The following is a 7,308-nucleotide window of genomic DNA, read 5'->3' as shown; positions in this document are numbered from 1 at the left end:
GAAGAAGGAGACTCTAGAAGGGTCGATCTTCTCGAAGATCGAACAACTCACGGAATGAGACATAGGACCATCTCTCGGGTTGAGACACGAGATACACATCAAGAGGGGTGGAAAGAAACGGGTGACGAAGGTTCACTAGGTGGACAATAATTTCACACTTAAGAAGGTGGTAAACGATTGTCGACGTAGCGAGGAGTTGAGTTGCCATGATACCACGACGAAACATCCTGGAGGAGGGTGATTCGTAGATTATCCCCTTAAGTGGCAAAAAGAATTACCTTTGATATAGAGATCATTGAAACTCTTCATATCAGCCTAAGGCAATTCTCGAGCAATCGATTGGCGGGAGTCGGTAGAATGGCATACTCGGATTTGGATGATGTGGATTACCTTGTTGAAGACAACGTAATGGATGAATTTGCTTATCACCGGAGATGGAAGAGACCCATGGTAGAATGGCACATTGGCGGTGCAAGCTGGGAACAAAATGCAAATGCTGGGAATGATTCTAGTAACTGGGGAAGAACCCAACAATAAAGAGTGAATTCACTGTTGAAGTGGTTATAGCATAACCGACGAGACTAGGAGCAATCCCGGTTAGTGCCGACGATAACACCTAGCGCTTGTGCGTGCTCTCAAGAACTTGAGCAATTCCATAATCATCAAGGTTTTACCAACATCCGTGTCAAGGATCCTGGCAACATAACTTGCTACCATGATGAATGGTGATGGAGGATGCAGATGCAAAGGAAGATAACACCTTCTCAGATTTCACCCTTGACAGGGCCAAGGAAATAAAATCTGGATGATCGACCGAGAGACATTTAGCACTCCGCTTCTAATGTTCTCCTTGATGTGCTAGCGTATCCCATTCATTGAAATGGTTTGGTATCTAGAACTTCAAGTAAAGGTCGGACTTCGGAAACAAAAAAATCCATAGGGCAACTAGGGAGTAAACCCTACGAAATCCCTATGGGGGGGTGGCCAACTTCCTCAATCAAGATATTATAATAACAGGTCTTCCGGCTGGGTGTGTTGGCCACGACATCCACTTTACCGGTTTCCGAGGGACCGATATTATAGTTCTTGGGAAATGTTCCAAACCATCATATCTGCCTGAGATTCAGATCTGGTTGGTGTCAGGATATTCCACACTCATCTAGTCTAGGAAGGAAAACGAAAGTTTGCAACACAAATCGACGAGATGACGTTGCGAGATTCTCGGGAAATGAACTACGATAGCAAGCTCCAAACATGAGCTGGTTCTGCTACAAACATGTGAACACGTTGTCCCAGACAAGCATGACCACGTGGTAGTCTTACAATAAAACACTACCGAGTTCCGGGGGAAAACCATCATCGAGGATATCGAAGTCCTTGCATAAGGTATACTCTTAAGAAGGAACTTCTTCTCCTTGAACAAATCAATCAGTGGCTTGGTGTGCTCGGGACACATATAGAATGGAGGTAGCTAATCTCACAATCCAATGTATACTTCACACATGCATGACTGACTTGGGATGATTCCAAGGAAGCAAAAACAATCTTTCTCGGATACACGGCGGCAACTTACACCAAGTGCACGTGAATTAGAGAAAGTCACATCTTTCATCCGGACATATGCTCCATGAGCGGGTCATGAAGATAATGCTTAGAAAAGTTTCCAGTACTAGCTGGATGTTCAACATAATCATGGAGAGGTTAAATATATTGCTGATGGGCTCAACAACAACTCATCCTGGTTTCCATGAAGAAGGAGTTCCATAATTATGTGAACGAGTGATAGCACTAGTCAGACCCAAACGATATAATGGTGTATGCTCGAGGAAAATCCACGAGTAAGACAACACTACGAACATCGTTGGTTCGGATTTGATTGATGATAGCCCATACTCAAATCAAAGGTTTGGGTAAGATAATAGATCGAACAATTGATCACAAGGACCAATTGATGAAGATATCATCTTTCTTCAACACACACTACACAAGAATATCCTTTTGGAACGAACTAAGCCGGGCAAGCTTCCATCTTCCAACTTTCCAAGTTGTTGTTCAGCTTAGCCAACTAGCTCAGGGGTATCCCACACAGATTCCTGGAGAAGGGGTGGTTTAGAAGGATAAACCAACTTGATCACGAGCTCAACATAGCGGTCGGGTGACGACCCGGTGATACTTCCGAGAAGATAATCGGGAAATCACAACCACCGATACGCTATTAGGCTCAGGGACAATCTTGCTTTTCAGGGCAAGACGATATGATCAACAGAGCGAGGGATTGGCACAATCCTAACTCATTGATCGAGGAGTGCACCGAGAACAAGGACTAAGTGGCACAATCAGTCTTAGGGTGACGATTCAATAATCAACACGCTAAGAATGAGGTTATCGTCCATTTAACTACCAAGCAACAGAGTTGCTAGCAGTATTGATTTCACACATCACGATTCACCTGTCGGCATTCCGGTTGCGACAACACGGAACCGAGGGATGAATAATGATGGCGAGAAGTATCACTACATCAAGAATTCACAAGAGCCGGTGCAATCCTCATGAAAATCCTGACATAAAGACGGTAATACTTCAGGGTAGAACAGAATCAAAAGCTGGGCTGGCATTTTGATCTGCGGAGCACAATTGCTTTCACCCAATCCTAGATATGGATGAGGTACTGGAGTTTGTTTCTCCTAGTCATTCTGTGATAGAATGGCTTGACGGACCACAAGAGTAATAGGCATCGATAAACGAACGCACGCATACTCTTGACTATCAATTGATAGACGAAGGTCAGTAGACAACTAAAGAGGGACAACTCGAAGGAACATATAACTTTCTGAGTTGTGGATACATGGGTTGGTATGCCGAACAAAGTTCAACATAATTCTTCCGGATAACCCATGCCGAAAGGTTGAGCTGGCAGAGTCACAATATAACATGGAGAACTCATAGAGGGCCTGTTGTGATCTTTTGATCCAACAAACTTCTGCCATAATGGTTCGTGGTATTTGGAAGAACGATATACCATGGACCTCGAGGACTATCGCAAAGATTACTAATATCCTAAAGGCACTAGCAATTACTATCAACATGAAGTAGGTAGAGTGAATCTCGGGTTCAAGAACCCAGGAACAGAATACCTACTACTAAATGGCATCACGAGATGCTTTCGATAATGACGGCCAGAATCATCACACTAGAACATAAATCATGGCTAGACTACTAGATGATCCCCTAAGACACCTAGGGTCATAATACTAGCTCCAACATATATGTCAAGGCAATAAAGTACCTCAACTCACTGATTTGTGTGATTAATCTGACCAAAGGCACATCGGAAACAGGAGGAAGGGATTTGCAAACGCATCCGACTATTTAGAAACCTGGGATGACTCGGACAGCATAACGGCTGTAAATGCTCAGAAAAGATTTGAGACATTCACAAAAATGGTGGCATAACCACTCAGAAGCACAATATCAAGGTTTCGAGATCAATAATTAACATATAGAGGTAGAAACTGAACTGAGGCTTAAATCCAGCAAACTTCTAAGTCTACTGATTAGTAACACGTGATCCTAATAGAAAGAAGGGATAGCCTAGTTCTTAATCCCCGTAGAAGAGAAGATGATGACTCAGATCAGAAGGCCATGAGGTATAAGGAGTAAAAAGAGCCTTACGTTCCATCCCACAATCAATTCCCTTATATAACTAAAGAATTTCTAGACTCAACTTCGACCAGTTTGGCTTGGTAATCCTACAGGCAGTCAAGCTCTGATACCAACGCTGTCAGGACCCCGACTCAATGCCACATCGATCTAGCATGTAACACCTCATATCACTTTGCGGCCTCACGCACGGTATTCCACGGGTGTCGCCTTACCTTTGCCCGGGACCGTTTGCGCCTTTTGGCTCACGTATATGATGATGTTGCTAGCATCCATATGATAAAGAGCCCGGGCTGACATGGCTAGTCGTAAACCCAAAGTGGCACAGACTTACAGGGACAGGCATCCATGACCCAGCATCGAACGTGTCGGTCATCAGCGAGTGAATCCAGGCTGTAGCACTGGGCTAGCAGGACTCCGGTGAACCGGGCTATAGCGGGCTAACAGGACTCCAGTATTCATCGCGTGACATTTCCCCGAAGGGACAGACACAGGAACGAAGAAGGACACATGCCGGCCAGCCTAAGTGTTCCGGAGCAGTAGCAAGCTACCATGGCTCGGTGGAAACACTAGGAGACATTTCCCGATAAGAGAGGCTACTAAAGATAAACAACTAGATAGTCAGATCCCACACATACCAAGCATTTCAATAACATACACACAATATGCTCGATATGTGCAAACACAACATGGCATCACAACAAGACTCTACGACTCAAGTAATTTATTCATTAGGCTCCGAGGAGCGAGATATTACAAACATGGGTCTCACGACCCAACAATCAGAGCATACAAGTCAAAGCACAAGCGGAAGCTATCATGTCTGAGTACAGACATCTATAAATGAAAAAGGCTGAGAAGCCTGACTATCTATCAGATCCTGCCGAGGGCACAAGATCGTAGCTGAGGTAACAAGCTAAACGTCGAAGTCCACGCGAAACTACTAGTGAGACCGAACTCTCTCTGCAAAAACATAAAATAGGCAAACGTGAGTACAAATGTACCCAGCAAGACTTACATCAGATCTATCTACATATGCATCATTATCAACAAAGGGGATGGTGGGGTTTAACTGCAGCAAGCCAGCTTTGACTCGGTGGCTATCCTGAACTACGACTGCAAGTAACTCTTTTGAGGTGGCGCACACGAGTCCACATATTCACCATATCAATACACCACTATGGATCCGCTCCCGTCTCCCTACGAGAACGCCATCCATAGCACTCACGCTTATCTTGCGCATTTTAAAGTATCCACTTTCACTTGTCTATGAACTGATATAAGCAACCCAGAAGTCCTTTACCGTGGACATGGCTATTCGAATAGATGATGTTAACCCTGCAGGGGTGTACTTCTTCACACACGCTCTCACCACTTACCGCCGTTTACACGACATGTACTCGGCAACCTTCAAGCGGAAGCCCAACGTGGGTGTCGGCTACGGCCTACCTAAACACTCAAGTCTCTAGTCCAGGTTTATCGCCTATTTGGGTTCCATCCATGAGGAGATACGTGGGTGTCGGCCACGGCCTACCTAAACACCAAACGGGTGCCCGGTTTACCCGGCCACGTGCCTACCGCATCACAGCCCACCCCTACGGTCAGCACTGCGCACGGCCTCCAGCATACTACAAACACCAGAAACTACTTGCAACTCCTGGACAGAGGACAAGGGTGATCAAGAAGCCGAGAGGGTCCATTGGTTTCGGGCCCAATGCGTGGTAGTAGCTGAATCATGGATCACAAACACAGAACTCAGTTCCTGAGGACGGCTGCAATGAGAGAACCCACCATGTACTCCTACATGGCCTCTCACCGCTACCTTTACCAAATCGTGTTCACACACTTAGCTCACACACAGTAGGACATGTTCACACGCCTCTGATTCATCCCCGATGAATCAGACCTGACTCAACTCTAAGCAGTAGCAGGCATGACAAACAAGCATGAATGAGTAGGCACATCAGGGCTCAAACAACTCCTACTCATGCTAGTGGGTTTCATCTATTTACTGTGGCAATGACAGGTCATGCAGAGGATAAAGGGGTTCAGCTACCGCAGCAAGTAACAAATATGTCGTTGTTGTCCTAATGCAGTAAAAGAGAGCAGGAGCGAGAGAGTGGGATTTTATCGGAATGAACAAGGGGGTTTTGCTTGCCTGGCACTTCTGAAGATAACATTGAGTCTTCATCAGTGTCAACGATCACATCATCGGTATCACGTCTATCGAGAGGGGACAATACCGGCAACACAGAAGGGAACACAATCAATGCAATGCGCAATATGATGCATGATCATGACATGGCAAAAATGAATGTGTTTTGAGCTAATGCAACTAAAACCAGATTAAATGAAGTTGGTTTGAATCCAAGATTCAAATTCAAACTCCATATGTGATTATTCAAATGCCATTTAATTGATTTGTGCTAAACAACAGCTATAAGTTGTTCTAACATGAATTTTTCTGATAATTTTTCATATATAATTTATTTAATTTGGAGTTACGGTTAATTTTCTATGATTTATTTCAGTTTTAGCTATTTTCTGGAATTTCCTGATTTATTTTAATTCCAGAAAATACTTATTGCGTCAGCCTGATGTCATGATGACGTCAGCAGGTCAACGTGGCACAGTCCGGTCAACCCCTGACCGGTGGGTCCCGAGTGTCAGCGTCTAACTAAACTAACCTAGCTTAGATAAACTAACCTAACCTAATTAGCCGGGCGGGGCCCGCAGGTCAGTGAGAGAGAGGGGGTCAAACCCGGGTCAAACTCACCGGAGTTGACCCGAGGCTCGTCGCCGGCGAGGCCAGGGACGGCGGAGAGCGTCGGGATTCGCCCTCCGATGACCAAAAGAGCGGCGGAGGGGCTCTACGGGATGCCCAGACCCGCGCGCATCTAACAGGGCCAACCGAAGAAGCTAGGGTGGCCGGAGGCGACGGCAATCATGACAACGGCGGCGGCCGGAGTTCGGGTGGTGGCGGGTTTGGCGCTACGAGCGGTGGTTTGGCGCGCTGAGGGCACTGGGGAGAAGCTCTTGCTCCTACGCATCTAAAGGAACGGACGGGAGGCAGCGAGGTGGCCGGAGTTGAGCACGGCGTCGACCTCGGCGGCGGCCGGAGCTCGGGCGAGCTCGGGGTCGGGGTTAGGGAGCACGGCAGGAGGAGCTGGGGCGTGCTACGGACTCCTGATCGCGGTGAGCACGTCAGTGGGCTCGGATGCGAGCTGGGGTGGCTGTGGCCACGGCCACGCCATGGCCGGCGGCGAGAAACTCTCGGCCGCGGTGGAGGAAGAGGCTAGGGGATGAGTGCGAGCTTGAGGGAAGGGGGAAGAGGAAGAGGGGCTCACAGGGGTTGCATCGGTGGCCTCGGGGAGCTCGGGGAGGCGTCGGAGGCGGCGAATCGACGGCGGCGGTCCTCGGTGGCCGAGGAGGGGAAAAGCGTCGGGACGGCGCTTCGGGGCTTCTCCGGTCGCGTGAGTCGACGGGGAGGTCGAGGGAGGCACTGCGGAGCTCAGGAGCACGTCGGGGAGGAGAGGGGGTGGCGATGGCCATGGGTACGGCGACGATGACGGCGAGCTCCGCTCGGTGGTGTGCGCGAGAGGGCAACAGAGGAGGGAATGGGGTCCAGGGGGAGAGAGGAGAGGTGCA

The sequence above is a fragment of the Triticum dicoccoides genome, chromosome 4B (assembly GCF_002162155.2).
Source record: "Triticum dicoccoides isolate Atlit2015 ecotype Zavitan chromosome 4B, WEW_v2.0, whole genome shotgun sequence".
Lineage (NCBI taxonomy): Eukaryota > Viridiplantae > Streptophyta > Magnoliopsida > Poales > Poaceae > Triticum > Triticum dicoccoides.
The sequence above is the reverse complement of the archived record's forward strand: the minus strand, read 5'-3'. Positions refer to the sequence as shown.